Genomic DNA, 22,243 nt, shown 5'->3' on the forward strand with positions numbered 1-22,243 from the left:
TGTTGCTCGGGCTGATCTCAAATTCCTGAGCTCAAATGATCCTCTTGCCTCAGCCTCCCAAGTAGCTGGAACTACAGGTGTGTACCACTATGCCTGGCTTCTTATTCTTGTGTACCAGCAATGTGAGTTTAAGGTCTGTTATTCACAAAGAATCAATTACATGATAAATAAACTAGGCTCACAGGGATCATGTATTTACAGTTTGATAACAGAAACAATATAGTAGCTATCAAGTATGGATCACTTCCTATATGTCAGAGACTATGCTAAATATTATCTCATTTAATTCTCACAATCCTCATAATATCATATATAATCTGAATTACAATCCCCATTTCACACATGCAGAAACATCTGGCAGAACCAGGATTCAACTCTTAAACACTTACATGCATGATTTTAAAAACACAATAATGAAAAGTTCCAACATACACAAAGTTTGGGCAAAAAACATAATGAACTTCAAGTGCTCCTTACCCTGCTTCAGTAAATATCAACCTTTTGCCAATATTATTTCTTTTATGCTCCCTACTGTTTTTTTTTCTTTCTGAAGGAGTTTAAGAAGAAGAGAAAGAAAATTCTTGGCATCATGTCATTTTACCCGTAACTATTGCAATTTAATTGCCTCTAACAGATAAGGACATCTCAAAAAAAATCATGATACCATTATAATAACTAAGAAAGTAAAAATAATTCCTTTATGGCACCCAAGACACCTTCCATGTTCAAATTCTCCCATTACCTCCAACTATCCCCATTGTTAGTCGGCTCCAATTGGAAGGTCAACATACTGCATTAGGTTGAAAGGTCCTTTAGGTCTTAATCTCCGTGCTCCTCTATCACACCTTCCTTTCCCCCTGCCCTGTGTTCATTTATTTATTGAAGAAACAGGGTAATTTACTGTGTAGACCCTTCCACAGTCTGGATTTGACTGACTGAATCCTCATGGGGAATCATGTAACAGGTCAACATGTCCTTTTCTCCCTGTATTTTATGTACATTTTTCCAGTTAAATGCTTTTAATTGTAGGATTAGGTTCACAACCTTTCCACAGATGGAAAGTTTGCACATTCTCTTTGCTCTCTATTCTTAGATGCTAGAATATAAATCTTCAACGAAAGAAGAAAGAGACCTGAGGAAAACAAATGTCTCTTAGTAATGTTGGTGGAAAGTAAACATGACTAATATTGCTGTTACCCAGGGTGTAGGTAAACTTTTTCCGCAAAGGGCCAGATGGCAGATACATTCTGCTTTGCAGGGCATACAGTCTCTTTCATTTACTGAACTCTGCCATTGTAGCCCAAAAGCAGCCACAGCCACATGCAATATGTAAAGAAACGGGAGCAGTTGTGTTCCTAAAACTTTCTTTACAAAAACAGACAGTCGTGTGGGCAGTGGTTTGCTGACCCCTGCTCTGCACCTACCAGCTTGCAGCCACACAGCTTTCAACTGCATGTAACGGGTTGCAAAAGAGGAAGTGAAACTATAGGCCGTGCCTTTTGCATGCTGTGGTCTTTTTTGGTGTGGAGGACTATCTGGTATGAGTGAAAGATGGCAGAAGAAAATAAATTGCACGATGACCTTTAGATCTGCTTGCTTGTCTCTGTTTTCTGAGTACAAGTTGCTCTAGTGACCCACGCCACATAGTGGATGAATTCTAGAGCTGAGACAGCGGGTGGAGGGTCAGGCTGGGAATAAAGGAAACACAGTCCAACAGGAGAGCTCACTGAGCCCCATGTGGAACGTGACACGAAGACCTCATCACTTTCCAGTGTGAGTAAGGGCTGGCGTGCCATTTCCCCTTAAAAACATGCCCTCACTAGTTGAGAAAGACTTAATTAACCTTTATCACAAACAGGCTAATTTTAGGGAGAGGAAGAAGTCTATTTCTAATTTCGCTCTCTTCCATATTCATGTATGCTCTCGTACTATGGATGTGTAGATGACAAAAGGTGCCTTAAGTTTCTAACTCCCACATTTTTTATACCTCTCTGACCCTTCCTAGAGAAATACTTTATATTCTATAGCACTTAAACAGTGCTGTAAAGGACTTGCACTTCTCTAATTTCATTCTACCCTCACAACAATCTACTGAAATGGGATAAATATCATTCATTCCATTTGATAAAGAAAGTTAGTCACAAAACTGGTAATTTGCAAATCAAGAAACAGCTAATTAGAGGCAGAATCAGGATCAGAATTCAGGTTTCCACGCCCTCAGGCTGTGGTATTTTCAGGCAGGGTTCAGAAGGCCTCTGTGTAAAAACCCTAGCTTCTCATCTCTGTCTAATGCAGCTTCCGATAAAATGCAAACACTTTTTATTCCTTACTCACACCGTGGATGCCCCTGTTAAGTACAAACAAATCAAAATGAAAGTGGTACCTCAGGGCCACTCAGTGGATTACTTATATTTTGATTCCTCAGTTAACAATTAAAAAAATGTACCGTGCCCTACTGTGAGTAAGGCTATTGCATTTTTACTGCCTAAGTAAGCAACAGAATCACGAAATCTCAACATATCAGAAAAGCTCAGTGATGTTAGAGCTAGAAAGCCTGCCTAAGAGAACCCACGTTTGCTGCTCGTGAAATGCAAATTTGTACATGCTTGCTCGAGTGCAATTTGGCAGTTTATACGAACAGCCTTCAAATCTGTAACCATACATACAGGGCAGAGTTTGGCTGGTGTGGTAGAAAGGGCAGAAATATGGAGAAAGACTCAGCCCTGAATCCAGGCACACTCCCTAAAGACTAAGTCTGCGCCTGCATGAAAGATCCCCTACCCGCAGCACCAGCCTAGCACAGAGTCACAAGCAAGAGTAGTCAACTGCTGAGGTAAGGCAGGAGTGTGGCGAGACCTCCTCTGTGCTGCAGGTGTGCAGAGAAAGCTCAGGGTGGAGCACTAACACCAAGCAAAATTCTCTGATGCCCCAGCCTCCACCCTAAACAGAAGTCAATAGCAGCCCTCCACTAGGGGAATCTGAAGCCTGAAAAAAAAAAAAAATGTGAACTCAGCTCAACTCCTGCCTAAACAGGCTCAACCTCTCACATTTACAGCACAGAAGAAAAAGTAGGAGTATGCTCATTTCCAGACCAAAATATTAGTTAACTCAATCTCTCCCGTTACACACAATATTGTTTACACACAATATCCGGTGTTCTATCTAGCGGGAACAACATGCATGAAAAGATAGGGAATTCCAGCAAAGGCAGAGATTCTTAGCAAAGAGTCAAATGGAAACATTTGATAAGAAAAACCGCAGCATCAGAGTGAATTCCTTTCTTGGGCTCCTTAGTAGAGGTCACACAGTTGAGGCAAGATTCACTGAACTTAAAGATATGTCCTTTTAAGTTATTTAAACTAAAAACATTAAGGAGAAAAAAAGTAGAAAGGAGGGTGCAGAGCATCCAAGAGCTGTGGGATGATATAAAACAGCTCATGAGGGCAGCAGAAGGAGAAGAGACAGAATGGGACAGAAACCATATTTGAAGAGATAATGATCAAAAATTTTATTGGAGCAATGAAAGGCAGAAAACCACAAATCCAGGAAGCTCAGGAGACACCAGGCAAGATAAACAATAAACAAACTCTCCAACCGGACACAACAGTCAAATTGCCAACAATGAAATATAAAGGAAAAATCTTGATGGTAGCTCAAGGAAAAAAGACATAACTCATACAGAGAACAAAGATGATAAGTACAGTGGACTCCTCATCAGGAATTACCCAATCCAGAAAAACAGAAGTGACATCTTTTAATACTGTCAAATGAGAATTCTTCACCCAATGAGAATACCTTTAAAAAATTCAAGGAGCAATAAAGACTTTTTAAGATAAACAAAAGCTAAGAGAATTCGTCAGCAGACCTGAAATACATACAATGTTAAAAGTTCTTCAGACAGTAGGAATATGATAGTAAATAGAAACTTAGATCTGCACCAAGAAATGAAGGGCTCTGGAAATGGCAAAAAAAATGAAGGTAAATAAAAGAGATAACGGATGGCCCAAAGACAAAAAAACAAAAACAAAAACAAAACAAAACAAAACAAAAAACCCACAACGAATGGTAGGGTTTATAATATATACAAAAGTAAAATGCATGACAACAACCACACACATAGATGGGAAGGAGGAATTGGAACTATACTGTTGTCAGGCTCGTATCATATTTGAAAGTTTACTGTGATAATAACATGGAAAACATGATATATTAAATTTTTAGGCATAAATATATATGCATTCTAAAAAGGCTGCAGTATTTTTTTTTTGAAATAAGGTCTTGCTCTGTTGCCCAGGCTGGAGTGCGGTGGCATGATCTTGGCTCACTGCAACTTCCATCTCCCAGGTTCAAGTGATTCTCCCGCCTCAGTCTCCCGAGTAGCTGGGATAACAGGTGGCCCATGCTATGCCCAAGTAATTTTTGTATTTTTAGTAGAGACAGGGTTTCATCATGTTGGCCAGGCTGGCCTTGAACTTCTGACCTCAAGTGATCACCCACCTTGGCCTCCCAATGTGCTGGGATTACAAGCATGAGCCATAGTGCCTGATGAGATATTAATCCAAATGTTAACAATTTCTTTCAGTAATGAGATTACAGATGACTTTTTGCTCCTTCATCCTTTTCTAAAAAATGTCTAGCATGTACATTTGTACAGTGGAAAATGGTTGTGCTTTAATATTGCCTAATTTGCAGCCCACTACTACCATCTGTTTCAACTCTCATCGCTTGCATTCTATACTCTTAGTGCCCCAGAGAAGTTTAACTTAACCATTAACGTCCCTAATATGTAAACTTTGAAGGAACCTGCTAAACCTGAAGATGTCTGGCACCTAAAAATACATGACTAATATTTTCCCATTAAAGTAGAATATTAAGTACGGTTAGAGTTAAAGATCTATAGGCACTTTGTGAGAAGCAGCATGAATTTAAATTTAGATAAAAGCAAATTCCACCTGGAGCTCTGAATCTGACCTGATTTCGTGCAAACAAAAAAGTAGATGCTATTGTAATTTTTTATATATTAGTTTCTTAATAGAATGTTTGTTCTTGTACCAAAGACATTTTTTCTTGTTCATTTAAAATATAGAATACATTAGCATTTGGGAAGTTTCTGAAACACCTCTGAGTTCATTCAGCCTAGTCACCTATATTAATCCAAGAGGCTAAGTGATTTACACGGAGTCACAGAGCTTGGCGCCTGGTCAAGACCCCAGGTTTCCTAACTCCCAGGTACTGCCCCTTCTATTTCACTAAGCTCTTTGGGCTTATGTATAAACCACTATTTTCATTGCCAGCACAATAGCATCTTATTTAACTTTTCCATCAAACTATTCAAGGTAATATTTATTCACTCTAAAAACGTAAGTATACATATGATTAATGAATACCTTTTTTCTCTAGTATTTACTTCTCTTTAATCCTTTTTGAAAAATGGACAAAGATGAAAAGGGAATCACACATACACACAGATACATTTTACAAACAACGAAGGGAGTTGGCTATACGTATATTTATATAAAGCATTAATGGGGCCTGGATAAATATTCAGAAATTTGACTGAACAAAATTATAGTGCACAGCAAGTTTAATGCTCTCAAATTTCTAGGCCAATAAATTAATTAAGTGCTTAAGAAAACAACATGAATCACTGCTATACTCTCTAATGTGTGGATTTTGTTCTTATGTATGATACCATTTCTAGCCCTTTTTTCTTTTGTAGTTTATTCATTTTCTTCTATGCTGATCTCCTTCCATTTTGATTTTCAGATAAGGTTTTTGTCTATAACCTATAGTCCTTAAAGGCCCCTACCACTGAAGTTAGGGGGGAAAATTCTAATTTACAATAGGTTTTGCCTTCTACTTTTAGAGAAAAGAGAAGCAAATCACCCAGAACGAACTAAGATCTCTCGGGATTTGTAAAAATTCAATATATTCCTCTGCAACTTCAACACATTCCTCTACAGTAATATATGGTATTGCATGTTACACTGTATCATATATTTTAGAATAACTGTTAAAAGATCGTCTAACTCCAAAAATAAAGACAAATTTTTACAGTACTTCCTAAACTATAAAACTGGCTTAGAAACATAAAGGAAAATTTTAATAATGAATTGGGTTGGGGGAGAAATTCTATCCTGGATATAAATTTATTTCAATCCCATCCTTAGCATATGTCTAGTAGAAAGCACATTTCATCGTGAATGAGAAGACAAGGCCCCAACGCTCACTCTTCCACAGTCACTTTATGAGAGCCGATACTGAGAATGTGCCTTATCCTTAATGAGCTTATTTCCTCATCTGTTCAGTGGACACAATACCTCCACTGCCTCCATCACAGGGGTATCAAGAGGAGTCATGAGATAATTTGTGTCAAAAGAAGGAAATTCACAAGTATTTCATATCTTTTGTCTTAATATACACAACAACCCTCAAGACGAAATCTGTAAAAATCTGTAAAATTTTATGTTTTGAAGACCCTAAAAATCAAAAAACCTTGCCAAATGTCACAAAGCTGCCATCAGTTGTCTGACCCCAAGTTCATATTTTTTTTCACTAGACCAGGCCATGCCGTCATCTTACTTTGTAGTGTACTAACATATAATTATGTCTTACTATTAAAGCATTTCTGGAGCACCTAAGAGTTTGCTAAGAGAGAAAGATTGGATGGTGGCAGGGCAGGACAGTGGTTAAGGGCTAGATTGCTTAGGTTCAAATTCTAGGCCTGCCTCATACTACCTAATTAACCTTAGGTAAGTTTATTTAAATTCTCTGCATCAGATTTCTCACCTGTGAAATTAGGCTAAAAATAGTACTTACTCATATCATAGTTGCTGTGGTCTGAATATGCCCTCCTAATTTTATGTGTTAGAAACTTAATCCCCAAATTCATATGCTGATGTGATTTGTAGGTAGGGTCCTTGGCAGGGATTAGTGATTAGATAAACTTACCAGGGCATGGCCTCCCAATGGGACTGGTGGCTTTCTAAGAAGGGGAGAAAGACCCAAGCTGGACATGCATACTTTTGTTCTCACCATATGATGTCTTCTGCCATTTTGACAAGGCCCTCACCAGGTGCAGCCCCTCAACCTTGGACTTCCCAGCCTCCGGAACTATAAGAAATTTTTTTCTTTATAAATTACCCAATCTGTGGTATTCTGTTATAGCAACAAAAAACAGACTAAGATAATAGATTGCCATGAGGATAAATGAGTTAATAAGCGTAGTCTTAAGAACGGTACTTGGCATTTAGTAAACATTGTAACTATTAGGTGTTATTTTTATTATTTATTATATGGACATTTAGAAATGTATGAAACAACTGCATCTCACAAGGATATTATAAAATAATTTGGGTAGAATAGACATGCAGATCTAAAGTAAGCCTTGAACTATAAGGTGCTAAATCAGGTGGATCTTAAGAGGGATGCAGAAGGTCTTAGAGGAACATCAGCTCAGAACAGGCCGTGTCTGTGAACCATGCTGGGGTCAGGAGCATCTGAGAGGAATGGGAAGCTTGGGCCAAGATGGAGCTGATTTAAAATGATAGATACATGTGTTATATAACATAATATATGTGATAGAATATAATAGAAATATATGGGTACTATTAATGTAAGGGACCTGGAAAAAAACAATTTCCTCTGCTGGGAAATGGTGGAATTGCCTGCTTATTTCTTCTTTCTCAGCTGTTTCTGAAAAATCCGGCCAAATTTATTTCATGAAATAATCCCCAAAACAGGTGCATATTTGCAACTGCCCAAGGTGAAATCAGGGCTATTTTCTATATTACTTGTGATAAATGGGAAACTCTTCATTTAAATATATAAAGGATATATGTGAATTACTGATGTCTCCCCCAACCCCATGTCTCTTTTCTTTAAAAATGTCTGGGAGAGGTTATTTAAGGAGAGAGTTAAGCGGATGATATCACCAAAATCTTGTAGATAATGAACGATTAACTTATATGACCTTTTAGTTTGGTCCCTTGACATGTTTCCACTGAAGACAAATTCTAAAATAATTCAATGTTACTTTGAGATGGGATCCAGTATCCTCTGCTAATTCTTACCACTTGTCATAATTTTGCCTCAAAATTACTATTATGATTAAAAATTAGTCAAAGTAGCATAACAAATTGAAGATCAAGATTTCAGTGCTAACGATTTATATTTAAAAGACATACATTTTAGGATTTTATGTTTTCTTATTCTGTTTTCTTGTACTTTAACATTATTTCTAGTATAAATAGAAACAGAAAAATGATTAGTGAATAAGTTCACAGAGAAAGCACAGGAAATACACAGAAGCAAAGATTACTACCATTCTTGTTCACCCTATACATATATATCTTTTGAAAAGTCTTTTAGCCCCTAAGGGGAGAGGTTGCATCTGCTAACTCTCTGGCACAGAATGAGTAATCAACAAATGTTTGATAAATTCTATTTAATAGTCATATAGATTTTGATACAATGTAGAAAATTAGAGAACTGAATTTCTATACCTTTAATTTTCTTAGAGAATATAAAAACATAATATTTTTCTGTAAGTTTTTATTATTTTTCCATTGAAAATTCTAATGGTTTTTATAATGGCTTTATTGTGATAAGATTGACATACCATAATATTTACCATTTTAAATAGTACAATTCAGTGATTTTTTAAAAGTCTATTCACAAGGATGTGCGATCACCAGCAGTATCTAATTCCAGCACATTCTCATCATTTTCAAAGAGGAATCCCATACCATTAGGCAGTACTTTCCATTTCTCTGTCTCCCAAGACCTGTTCACTAGTAACTTACTTGCTGTCTCTATGGATCTGCCTATTCAGGACCTTTCACACAAATGAGATTATAGAATATGCAATTTTTTGCAACTGGCTTCTTTCACTTAGGATGTTTTCAAGGTTTATCCACATTCTAGTACTTTTCAGTACTTTATTTCTTTCCATGAGAATGCCTAGTTTTTAAATTCCTTAAGAATCCCATAAAAGTATGCAAACAATGATAACTGCCAATGATATGGATTTGAGATTTCAAGGATATACTTAGGAAAATTTTTAATATTTGAATAGACTGATAAGAAAACACTCCAGCTTTCCTAGTGTGACACTATATGCAGGACACTTCTCTTAAAAAAATTGGACTTAAATGACCAATTATTATTAACACAGTATAAAAACAATTCAGAAACTTCCCTCATACCATAGTGATTATTATTAAGATGACCACCAGGCCAGGCACAGTGGCTCATGCCTGTAATCTAACACTTTGGGAGGCTAAGGCAGGTGGATCACTTGAGGCCAGGAGTTCAAGACCAGCCTGGCCAACGTGGCAAAACCCTATCTCTACTAAAAATACAAAAATTAGCCTGGTGTGGTGTGTTCCTCTAATCTCAGCCGCTTGGGAGGCTGAGGCATGAGAACTGCTCAATGCAGAGGCTGCAGTGAGTCAAGATCATGCCACTGCACTCCACTCCAGCCTGGGTGGCAGAGCGAAATCCTGTCTCCAAAATAAAATAAAATAAGAAAAGAAAAAAGATGACCACCATTGTCAGTTTTTTTTCCCTCTTTCTTCATGAGTCTTTAATTAAATGAAATAAACCTTTTTAGACAAAGTCCTTTTCTCTTCTCCAGTTTTGCTAACTGCTTGCTTATTATCCACCAACTTTTCTTTGTGTGCTTTCTGGATAAGGAGATTAAGTCCATACTGGACTCACTGAGACTGACACCAAAGATACTGATGCCAGTGACATTTCCGCAGCCTCACTCCTCTCAGAGAGACCAACTAATCCCATTTGATCAGACACTTGATAGCGCTGGCCTTCCCAGGAAGCAGCAGCAAATGCTTGGATATTTGCTATTTGTTGTGAAGTCAGGTTCTGAGTATTGGGATCTGTTCTGCTCTAAATAACTCAAGAGCCTTATTTATTTTCTTTTAAGGATAATATGAGGCTGTTTATTGTTAATCCTGTCAGAGGCATCCCTTTGAATTGAGGTTGGCTCATCAACAATTCAGATAAGGCACTGCCAGGTTTTCCTTTGGTACTCAAGTGATTTAGGGGGAAGGCAGACTATATCTAAAGATTCCCACACCTGCTTCTCCCCATGTACACCCTCAGCCAATACACACAATCCCAGCAGTTGCCACAGGAGAAGGCAGGCCAGGATAGCAGCTGATCTTGGACCTCCTCCCTTAATTGCATCTTCCATCTTTGCATGATTGGATGTTACAGGTGACTGGGTCTTTGGACCCCAGTGATTTTTAATACATGCTTAAAATTTTTTTTATATTTAAAATTGTGGTAAAATATACGTAAAACTTCCAGTGTAACCATTTTTAAGTACACAATTCAGTAGCATTAAGTATACAGCATTCTGCAATCAGTCTCCAGAACTCCTTTTATCTTGAAAAATGAAAAACTTTATAGCCATCAGCTGTCCCTATGCCCTTTCCTCCCAGCCCAGGACAACACCATTCTACTTTTGTCTCTAAATCTGACTACTACAAATACCTTGTGTTAAGTGCAATTCTAGTATCTGTCTTTTTGTGATTGGCTTATTTCACTTAGCATAATGGATTTTGTTGTTGTTGTTATTTGTTTTTGAGACAGAGTCTTACTCTGTCACCCAGGCTGGTGTGCAGTGGCGGGATCCTAGCTCGCTACAACCTCTGCCTCCAGGGTTCAAGCGATTCTCCTGCCTCAGACTCCTAAGTAGCTGGGATTACAGGCACATACCACAATGCCTGGCTAATTTTTGTACCGTAGTAGAGATGGGGTTTCATCGTGTTGGCCAGGTTGGTCTCCAACTTCTGACCTCAGATGATGCGCCCACCTCAGCCTCCCAAAGTGCTGGGATTACAGGCATGAGCCACCATGCCTGGCCAGCATAATACCTTAAGGTTCATTCATGCTGTAGCACGCATCAAAATTTCCTCCCTTTTTAAGGCTGAGGAATGATCCAGTGTGTTGATGTATCACATTCTGTTTATTCATTCATCTGTTGGACTCTTGGCTTGCTTCCACCTTTTGGCTATGTGAATAATGCTGCTGTGAATATGCATGTACAAACACTTCTTGAGAACCTACTTTTCATTATTTTGGGTATATACCCAGAAGCGAAACTGCTGGATCATATGGTAACTATATTAGCTTTCTGAGGAAATGATGAGCTGCTTTCATTGTGGCTGTACAAATTCACATTTCTATCAACAATGTACAAGAGTTCCCATATCTTCATATCCTTGCCAAGAATGGCTATTTTCTGATTTGATTTTCATTTTTTCTTTTTGATAGTAGCCATTTTAATAAGTGTTCCATACGTGCTTTTAAAATATAATTTTTTAGGCTACATTTCAGAGTTTCCATAATCCTATAAACAATGAAAAATTTTGGGGGGGCACTAAAGATTGACATGGTAAATGCCTAATTCCTGTAGAAATTTTTTAGAAAAAGAGTTATACTTTTAAAAAAAGGACACCACCGATTTAGACCAAGAAACTGTTTGACATAAAAAATATAATTAAAATGGAATAAAATTACCAATTATGGAACCTCTACTTTGTACAGGCTCTATAAAACATGCATCATCTCATTTCATCTCCATAGCAACCCATGAAGTAGATGCTATTAATGTCAATTCACAGAGGAGCAAAGTGAAGCTGAAGAGGGTTACAGGTAACATGACTAGAAAATACCAGAGCTGAGATCTGACCCTGAGCTGTCTGATTCCAAAAGCTGTGCTGATTCTTTCTTGTGGGTCATAGAAGAGAAAATAAATCCTGATAGTGAGTCGCTTTCTAACTTGGGTAAACTTTATCTCCAGCTCTGAAACCAAGTAACATAGTCTCTATACAGAAAATGCTGCTGATGGCCGGGCATGGTGGCTCATGCCTATAATCCCAGCACTTTGGGAGGCCAAGGCAGGCAGATCACGAGGTCAGGAGATCGAGACCATCCTGGCCAACATGGTGAAACCCTGTCTCTACTAAAAATACAAAAAAAAAAAAAATAGCTGGACATGGTGGTGCATGCCTGTAGTCCCAGCTACTTGGGAAGCTGAGGCAGGAGAATTGCTTGAACCTAGAAGGTGGAGACTGCAGTGAGCTGAGATCGCACCACTGAACTACAGCCTGGACAACAGTGTGAGAGTGTCTCAAAAAAAAAAAAAAAAAAAAAAAGAGAAAGAAAAAAGAAAAAAAAAAGAAAAAGAAAATGCTGACAAACAATGTAGCTAGTTCAACTCTTTCATTTTAAATAAGAACTCATGGCTTTTCTCTATATTTCTTTAAAGGTGTCACTATTAAAGCTCAATCAAAAGTAGTCTGCTATCTGCTTTACAGTAAAGAAAGCCCTTCCCAGCTAGAAAGATCTGTGAATAGAGAGACATACATCGTAGTTGAATGGAAAGGGGCATTTAAAACTAAATTGTAGAGGAATCAATTACTTTTTTTACATTGAGGAAAGTTATTTTAACATTTGAAACTGTTTTGCATGTGTTGATCTAATGATATTCGATTTCCTGAAATGGTTCTAATGAACGCTACAACTTCAATAAAAATTCCACCTCCTTTTTTTTAGCATTCTGCCATCAAAAATTCTTAAAAAAAATAAAGGGGATTTATATTATAAATTTTCTATACTCCTATATCACTTCTGATAAACCTGGAACTAAATTAATTTGTGTTGAATATTTTTTCTTACCCCTCCAGAAACTAAATCGCTCTTGCAGGCTTCTGAGATACTAGTTAAGTTGAAATTCTTAGTTTCTCAGGTATCTTGCCCTCACTTGATTTTTCAATAAATTAGATGCTGGAGTTTCAAACACATCAAGAAATGAAAACAATGAAGTTTCTAAAGAAAGATGGTTTGGAAATACCAAAGTCAGTCTGGGGCCAACAGCTTTATCTGTGGGCAGCACACTTGTCCTAAGGAACTGGAGCTACTCCTGTAGGGGCCCATGAAAACCCCAACTACCACCAATGGCCAATACTCCATCATCAATGAGAATGAGGTACTGAGGCTGCCCGCCGAGCACAGTGCTGACTCTCCGCACAACCCAGCACGTCCCACCAGCTCTGCAGGTCATGCACTGAGGCATGTCAAAACATGTTAGAAGGTGTGGATTCACATCCGTGTTCTGCCACTTTATTCTAAGTAGGACCTAAGACAAATGGGGGCCTCATTGACTCATCTATATACATGTATATTCTTTATGGCTGGCGTGGTGGCCCATGCCTGTAATCCCAGCACTTTGGGAGGCCAAGGCAGGTAGATCACAAGGTCAGGAGTTCAAGACCAGCCTGACCAAGATGGTGAAACCCCATCTTTACTAAAAATACAAGAATTAGCCAGGCACAGTGGCAGGTGCCTGTAATCCCAGCCACTCAGGAGGCTGACGCAGGAGAATCACTTGAACCTGGAGGCTAGAGGTTGCGATTAGCCGAGATCCTGCCACTGCATTCCAGCCAGGATGACGAAATGAGACTGTCTCAAAAAAAAAAAAACAAAAAGGTGTATTGTTTGTGAATTTCATATGATGTACTATATACCTAAAGGTGTTTTGTAAGATGTAAGATATAAAATAAACTCAAGACTATATTAAGGGGTTATCAACACAAGAATAATTGTTACAAGTAAATGATTCTTAAACACTTCCATGAATCAATTTTGGGCAATTTATATGGAGAAACACTTTCATAACATGATCAATATTTTCTAATCTCAGCTGATCAGAAGAATCACCTGAGGAAATTGTTAAAAACACAGATTTTAAGTCCCCACTACAGATTTAATGAGTCAGAATCTAGAGGAAAAAGTGGCTGAAGGAAACTGAGAAAAACTAGTTGAGAGGCCCTGACTTAGAAACTATTAGAAAATTTGCTTTTAAATTTTAAACTAAGGGGGCCTCACTCCTTTTAGAGGCAAGCCTGCCTTGTATTTTTTACCAGGGAATATATATTGTATGATTTTGTCATAAGGTCATTGAGTTTCTAAATACCCAGAGTCCATTTCAAAGCATGATTATTTAGGTATTCAAAAATGTATTTAATTCACCTCACAAGCCTGGCCCAGGCAGAGACCAAATCATCAGCCAGAACACAGAGGCTGCTGTCAGTTCTGGTTTTCTTGTGATGACCTTGGATTAAGTCAAAGTCCAAATACACATTGCCTTTGATGTTACAATATTGAAAACTACACAGTTTTTTTTTTTTGTATTGTCTTACTTTACTGTATGTTAGCACTAGCTCCACTATTTTAACTGTGTGGCTTTGCACAAGCTTGGAACTTCTTGCTTCCTAGTATAAAATGGAAATCATATCCACGCCTCACAAAATTATTGTGAAGAATAAATGAAATACTTGCCACTATACCTGGTACCCAGTGATACATGAAAGCTATTAACTAAATTAGTTTGAATTTTGGGTTAAGTTTTTTTCCACCTCATGTTTAAAAGTCTTAGCAGTAGCAGGAGCTGAATGGAGCCTCGAGGTCTCCTGACCAACTGCTCTCTGGGATGCATTGCTGGGGGATGCTAGACACTTTCTGAGGAGCATCCAAAACCAACCATGGATTTCTGGGCCCTTCCTTCCCATCCTGGGACATCTCACTGCTCCATTTCTTGGCTGTAAAGAGACGTTCAATCCAGCATGTCTGATGGGTGCGCCACCGGCCTTTTGGTTGGGACACTGTTATTTGGGACACTGACCCATGTGTTGAAGGAGGCTAAGCCATCCTGGCCCTCTCCCATTACATGCCAACCACCACTGTGACAACTAAAAATACCTCTACAAATTTCCAAATATTTTAAGGAAGGTGATGCTCCTTTTTCCTCCACTGAAAACCAGTGGCTCTGGCAGGACTCCACAGAGCTCATCAGCAAGGAGAAGTGCATCATACCAGGGGGTAACAGGCTGCTCCTGTCAGTTTTTTTCTTTCTGTGGCTGGAGTCAGCCACAGCCTGTAACTTCAGTTTCCTGATTTCCTCTTCAGACATGTCACAATGCACCTTAAACACTGCTGCCATCATTGGACCTCTCCACTTAAAGACCTGCAATAAATAACTCCCTCTACCTACAGGATCAAGGGCGGGGGGTCTGCAGCCCCGTCTGGCACTCACTGAGCCCCTTCCCCACTGGGCTGGAACTCTCATCATTCATCTCCAGTCTCATTTCACACCTGCATGTGGGCTTCACCCTCCTTTTCTTGGCGCTGATCCCCATTTCTACATTTCCAACCACAGTCTAGCTTCGCAACTTTTGTCTTCCAATTATCTGGTCCATGCTGATTTCTGTCTGAATTTGTTTTCTCAGAACTTCTTGCTAGAGTTTGGAAGATGGCCAGTAAATGATCCTGCCTGTGTCCAAAGGGGCTGACACCCGTGCAACCCTTAAGTTCTATGAATCCCTAACCGCTACACTCTAGGTACCCCTTTGCCCTTTCTGTATATTCTTCACACTGCCAGAGGAAGAAGAGCAGTGTTTTGTGTCATTGCTGTGAAAGAACTGCAGCGCTCAAGGAGGGCACTGAGGTTTATCTGAGCAGATCCAAATTTACTGTCTGATGACAGGGAGTGTGGACAACGTGCCAGAACATTTAGCAGAAGATCAGTCTGGGACATGGCAGCCCCTAACTGCTATTTTCACTGAATGGGAGAATTAAAAATTCTACAGCTAATGAATAATTATCTTTTAAAGTGCAAATGAATAAAGTGAGCTCTACCAACTCCTATCTTAATAGAACTTTACTGCACACAACTTCAAAATAGGATTTATTCGGGTCATTTAAAAATGTTCTCAGAGAGACAATTCTAGAGCAGCACTACAGGAGTCAGGGCACATATTCAAGGAGAAAAAGTCAAAAACCTTCCAATTTCTGATTTCTTTTATTGGTTTTCTTACTATCTCAAACAATGTCATTCATTAACGGTTTCTTAAAGGCTCGCTTCCTCATACTGACAAACACCACTGCAAACAACATAATTCATTCTGAGAAGCCACATTGCTCATGACTTCTAGATGTACTTTACCTGACCTACGTCATGCTTCACAGGGGAATGTGCCTTGCAGCGAGAGGGTCCCCTCCTGGATGAAAGCAGTGACAACAACCACCTTTGAGCCCTTGCCCAAGTCTTGTGGGCCAGGTACTGTGTTACGCAATTTCTGTGGATTATTTCATTCAATTATCACAATGATAGCATTACGTTCTACCATTGGATCCATTTTATGGATGATTACCCTGAAACATAAACAACTCACTCAAGAGCACCAGGATAAGCTGTAAGGCCATTGTGGGACTCCAGCAGTCTGACTTCAGTGTGGTTTACTTTGCCGCTGTCCTATACATACTCTATCGTGAAAGGGGGAGGGAAGCTGAAGACAGCCTCCATTGCTGTCAGACAAGGTGGTTGGGTAGAGGGCAAGGTCCTGGGGTTGACTGACATCTCTCTCACTTGGCTAAGAAAACTGCTGGCAGGGTGAAGGGACTTGCCCTGGACCACATCAGCGACCAATGATACAGCCAAGACAAGAGTCTAGGGTCCAGCACTTATTTCTCCCCTCACTCCACTGTCACTTAGAAATGTCACTTCTTCAGGTGAGGAAGAACACAGATCCCACCCCACACAGGAAGATGTCAAAAAGTTCAAATATATAAATGGATATCAGATAAAAATACTTCTTTAAAAAGTGTATGCAGAAGATTCTCCTTTGTGTGGCATTCAGGAAAAGGCAGAAATGAGATTACATGGTGTAACTATAAGAGCAAATCTATGTAAACAGGCATCTCCTCCATTCTGCCACCTTACAAAAATGTACTGGTTTTCTTCCTCCCGAGATGTTAATATCACCATGGCAACAAGAATATGTTTAATGCAATAGACACATGGTTACTTTCCCATAACTCATATTCCTTTGCTAAGGCTCTCAAATCCCCATTTTCATTCAGGAGGTTTATATAACCCTTCAGAAAAGGAAAAAAGTCTTTGTCTTTAATGCTGTTGAGCCTATACTAGGAGATAAACCTATTAAAAGATATGTACCAATAAAAAAGAAATGTATGTGTTTGGTCTCTGTTGGGATAAACATTCAAATGCTAAAAAAAAAATGACTGCTATAAGTGGTTTTTATTTTCTCACTTGTGATTTATTGTATTTTATTTAAAGCATGATTTGTATAATGAGAGGAAATGTAGAGTCATCCCATGGTATCCATGGGGATTGGTTGCAAGACTCCTGAGGATGCCAAAACCCGTGGATGCTCAAGTCCCTACATAAAACAGCATTTGCACATAACCTACACACAGTTTCTGTACACTTTAAATCATCTCTAGATTTGTGACCAATATAATGTAAAAGCCATGTAAATAGTTATTATACTGTATTTTAAAATTTGTACTCTTTTTCTATGTTGTATTATTTTTTATTGTCTTTTTCCCAAATATTTTTCATCCATGGTTGGTTAAAACCACGGATGTGAAATCTAAGAATATGGAGGGCCAATTGTCTTTTAAAGATATGTCTGCAAGTGAATCACTACACAAACCAGAGTAGAGTCTCCAGAAGCCCTACACCCTTGTAAAACCATTATGAGTTTGCCACACTCTTACTGGAGCCAGGCTTGCCTCTTCTCCATGCTTCAGTAGCTAATGTCCTATCCAGCATCTTCTGGTGGTCACTTGAGGCCTTCATAGCCCAGAGCCTGAGGCCCTGCATAAAGCACTCTTAATTGAACAAAGCTTGGAAATAGACTTTTGGCCTAGGCTTAGCCCATTAGCCTGGGTCGGTCATCCAAGGTCATTTACAGAGCTGAACGAAAAGTCTCCCTGCTTCTCAATTAAACTTGTCCCTCTGCCTCTGACATTCAACACTTAGGTTTGGTGCAGTGGTCCAAAATTCTATTGGAATCCTGTGTATTTTTCCATTTCCCTTAATGAAGCTGAGTTTAGTTTGGAAAGCAGCTCCTAGGCCAGGAGAGATTCAGGTTGAAGTAACAGGAATTTTGATAGGCTAGGGAGAGGAAAGGAAGTTTGCACAGATACTGGGTGACCAGGAGTGGTGGACAGGAAGGCCAAGAAGTGGTTTAGTCATTTATTTTTGAATTCAATATATGTCCTGAGTCCCTCCCAGCACCAGGTACTGAGCTATACTCCAGGGATTCCAAAGTGTGTAAGATGATACAGGTCTGTTCTTAGAAAATTCATCAGCCTTGCATGTGAGATGAAAAACTGGATATAGGAAAGAGCTTTACTTTCTTACATTTTTACTTTAGCCCTCATAGGATTGGTACGATAATAAGTGTAAAATGCCTAATAAAGGAGCTGGATAATAAATTATAACTTAAATAATCATTATTACTATAAATTTCACCTGCAGAAGGAAAGAAGGGAACGGACATTTACTGAGCACTTATTTTGTAGCAGGCAGAATTGCAGATGATCTTACATTCATTGATTTCTAGCTGAATGAAATGTAGCTGAACATTTTGGTGACTATATTAACATGTCAAAGGAGGTAGATAGGAAAAAAGGCTATCAGGTAGCGAAAACAAATCATCCACTGAAAGAATGAAGAATTAAGTTTATGTTAAAGTCACTAGCACAGAGCCAGGCACGTGGTGGGCACCTGGGGACCAAAGGAAAACCTGGAGACAGAGGATGACTAGGGCATCTCAGCCTTCAAGGGGCTTAGGTAGCAAATAGTGTGTGCAAAATGGGCAATAGCAGATAAATAAAATGATATTTGAGGGCTAACGTGAGTGGAAGTACAGGCTGTGATGCTCACCTGTGGGAGCAGGGAGTAACCATCTTCCTTGAGGGAAAAGTTGCATTTTCAGATCACTATGACATTGTAGGGAAGGAAGGCCTAAGATGAATGGTTTCACAGCTTTGTTCAAAATACCTTTCTATGATGATGGACGTGCTATATTTCTGTGCCATTTAATAAGACAATAGTCACTAGCTATTGAGCACTTGAAATGCTCTTGAGAATTAAAAAATATGCCTTATATTTCATTTAAATTAAAGCTAGTTCCCCAAGTTAGTGGCATAGCCCAGGTGTAGAGAAAAGAGATACTCTTGAGACTCAAATGCTTTTGAGAAACAAAAAATGCTCAAGAAAAAAAATACCCTTGAGAATAAAAACATTCAACTTAAATTTTATTTAAGTTAAACCTAGTTCCCCCAAGTTAGTGGCTACAGAAGTGACAGCCCAGGTATAGAGAAAACAGAGTTTTCCTTCCTCACTGGGCCCCAGAGACAGTTAAGAGGCCTGGACTCTGGCTAGGAGAGATGTGGTAAAGAGGTTCCCACTTGGGGGAAGTGAGAGGGACTCCACAACACGGTGGTCTCTGGGGGCTCGGGACGGGTTACCAAATGAACCCTCAGGAAGGGGGTACAGCCTGTGCTTTGGGGACACTGTTATAGAAGACCTATACTTCCGCTTCGCCTTTCTGCTTTCAACTCCTTTTATCAAGTCCTGAGTTTTCAAAAAAAGTCCTGTTCAGCATTATAGCCTAGATGTAGTTACGTTTTGGGGACTTAAGGGAGAAATTGTATTACATGGTTTGGCACCTTGGTGCCTGAACAAATTAGTAGAGTAGGGACTAATCAAATACGAAGTATTCTCACATTAGTAATAAATACCAATCGTAGAGTAAGTACGCTCCTCAAGTCTGAACCTTCAGGTCCAGCTCATAGTATATGCTCTATAATATTGCTAAACTGGATTGAATTTAGAAAAGAAATCCCCAGATAATGCTCATCCATGGATACCGTTTTGCTCACACATGTGGTAAGCCATGTTGGCCTCAGGTTTGGGCAGAACCTGTGTTTTTTAAAAAATAATTTCAACTTTTATCTTCAGGGGTATCTGTGCAGGTTTGTTATGTGAGTATATTGCATGACACTGAAGCTTGGTGTACAAAAGATCTCATCACTCAGGTTGTGAGCATAGTACCCAATAGGCAGTTTCTCAACTCCCCCCAAGAGTAGTCTCCAGTATCAATTGTTGCCATCTTTATGTCCATGAGTACCCTATGTTTAGCTCCCAGTAATAAATGAGAACATGTGGCCCTTGGTTTTCTGTTCCTGCATTAATTTGCTTAGGATAATGGCCTCCAGCTGCATCCATCCTGCTGCAAAAACCACAACTTTGTTCCTTTTTCATGGCTATGTGGTACTCCATAGTGTATATGTATCACATTTTCTTTATCCAGTGCACTGCTGATGGGCACCTAGGTTGATTCTGTGTCTTTGCTATTTATAAATAGTGCTTCAATGAACATGTGAACACATGTGTCTTTTTGGTAGAACAACTTATTTTCTTTTTAATACATAGCCAGTAGTGGGATTGCTGGGTTGAATGGTAGTTTGGTTTAAGTTCTTTGAGAAATCGCAAACTGCTTTCCAATTAGTGGCTAAACTAATTTACTTTCCTACCAACATTCTTGTTCTGTGTATAAGTGCAGAAGAACACGTTTAGTAGTTCAAGTATCTAAAAGCTTTGCTCTCATTTTATACAAACATTAGAATATCTTAAAGTAACCTTCTGTATGATTTAATAGAGTTCTGAATGTGGTCCAATATCTGTCAAAACCCTGTATAAAATACCTGATATTTGAGAAAGGCAGTCTAACGGACATGTTAACCAGTCATTGATCTGTGGCATACATGCCAAGTTCTTTCCTACACAACTAGAACGTCATAAAGCTAAGTAGCTGGGCCACAATCTCCCAGCTTCTCTGGGCAAGGTGCCTTCATAGATGGAGATACAGCAGTCATACGCAGTAGGGAGTAGTACAATTGAGCCTTTTAAAGATACTGCTAACTATGTAACTTTCTACTCTTAGTAGAAGGATTCGTATGATAAAAATAATGTGAGTTATTTCACACAAAAATGAGTCTCTATGGGTAACTGTAAGATTTCATTTGTCAAAAATGAAAACTCTATTATCCACGCTTCCCTTTCCACTATATATATCAAAGCTTTTAAGGCCTATGTTTATTTTCCACTGTATTTACTGGCTGATTCCTGCTGCTTGGTAACATTTACCTTTTTGGTTCCCCACTTCATGTCTGTATATTTTAATCTGTAAACCACCCGAAATCCTTTTGGAAACAAATGAGGTCTAAAATCCAAACACATAAATCCCTAATCCTTTCAGAGATCCAAACAAAAAGTGCTAAATGGCAAGACTAATAGAAGAATGCTTGATTCAATTACCTTCTCAAAACGGGAAGCTGAATCATAATTTACAAGGGAAAGGTCAATGACAAGAGTGAAGATGAGATTAGGTGGTCCATTATATTTGATGAAAAAACTCAGCCAGGAAAGTATTCATCTATCTTCTTCAATCAATAAAGGGAACTTTGCAGCCATCCACATAATATAATTTGGCCTTTTGTTACTCTAGTGCATAAATGCTCCTTACTGGAATGACAATCAGTAGTAGATCTGGTATGTTTGAGTTACATTCTCTTTCCCAGGGGAGCTAGAATGATTTGCAAAGAGAGCAAGGGTCATGCATAAATTCAGAAGTGTCAGTGCCATCTCAGCACACTCAGTTCAAAGAATGAAGAATGCTGACGCAGCATTGCAGCGTTCAGCAGCTACTGCAATAACTCTCTGCGGCAGACCCATGAGCCGGAATAGCTCTCCAAGGATAATCCAAAAGGAAATATTGACAATGTCAGACAGGATATCTTACATGTACACAGCAAAATTACAATGCAAAAGTCAAAATTGACATTGTAATAAAAAATGAAGGGAAGATGTTAATAAAACAGTTAAGTATGCTATAAATCAGTTACCAGAACTGCCACTCAGGGGTACACGTTCATCACTGACTGGGACCTGCTTTACTGCTGCATAAATTAGCTGGCACTACATACAAACATGGAAAGCAATTCGTTCTATTGTGTACTCCCTTCAGTCACATTGTGTTTGTTTCTGCCTATTATCTGCTTTGGAAATGAACATCTATTGCATTCAGGAAACAATTCCAGAGTGTTGTCCTTCTATTTCCTCAGCTCTCTTTGCTAGCAGGTAGTCAGTCTCTGGGACATGCCCTCAGTTCAGAGTGCTACAAAGAACTGCAAGACTTTATCTGCCATACTTCTTTCTTCACTGATTTAAATCTTCCATTTTCCACTGTATTTTGCCACAGGCAGAAAACAGAAATCACAAGCCCCCAAGACAAAGGGTGCTGGTGTTCTTTATCTACTTCTAACCACCTCATCAATACCT

General features: G+C 38.9%; 1 protein-coding gene across 15 annotated transcripts in view; it reads right to left on the reverse strand.

Moving 5' to 3' along the window:
* The window catches only part of ANK3 (ankyrin 3), a 677,335-nt gene that overhangs the window by 197,507 nt on the left and 457,585 nt on the right, over positions 1-22,243 (reverse strand). The gene's annotated exons all lie outside the window — the stretch shown is intronic.

This window comes from Sapajus apella, unplaced genomic scaffold (genome assembly GCF_009761245.1).
Source record: "Sapajus apella isolate SASKATOON/1434 unplaced genomic scaffold, GSC_monkey_1.0 scaffold78, whole genome shotgun sequence".
Lineage (NCBI taxonomy): Eukaryota > Metazoa > Chordata > Mammalia > Primates > Cebidae > Sapajus > Sapajus apella.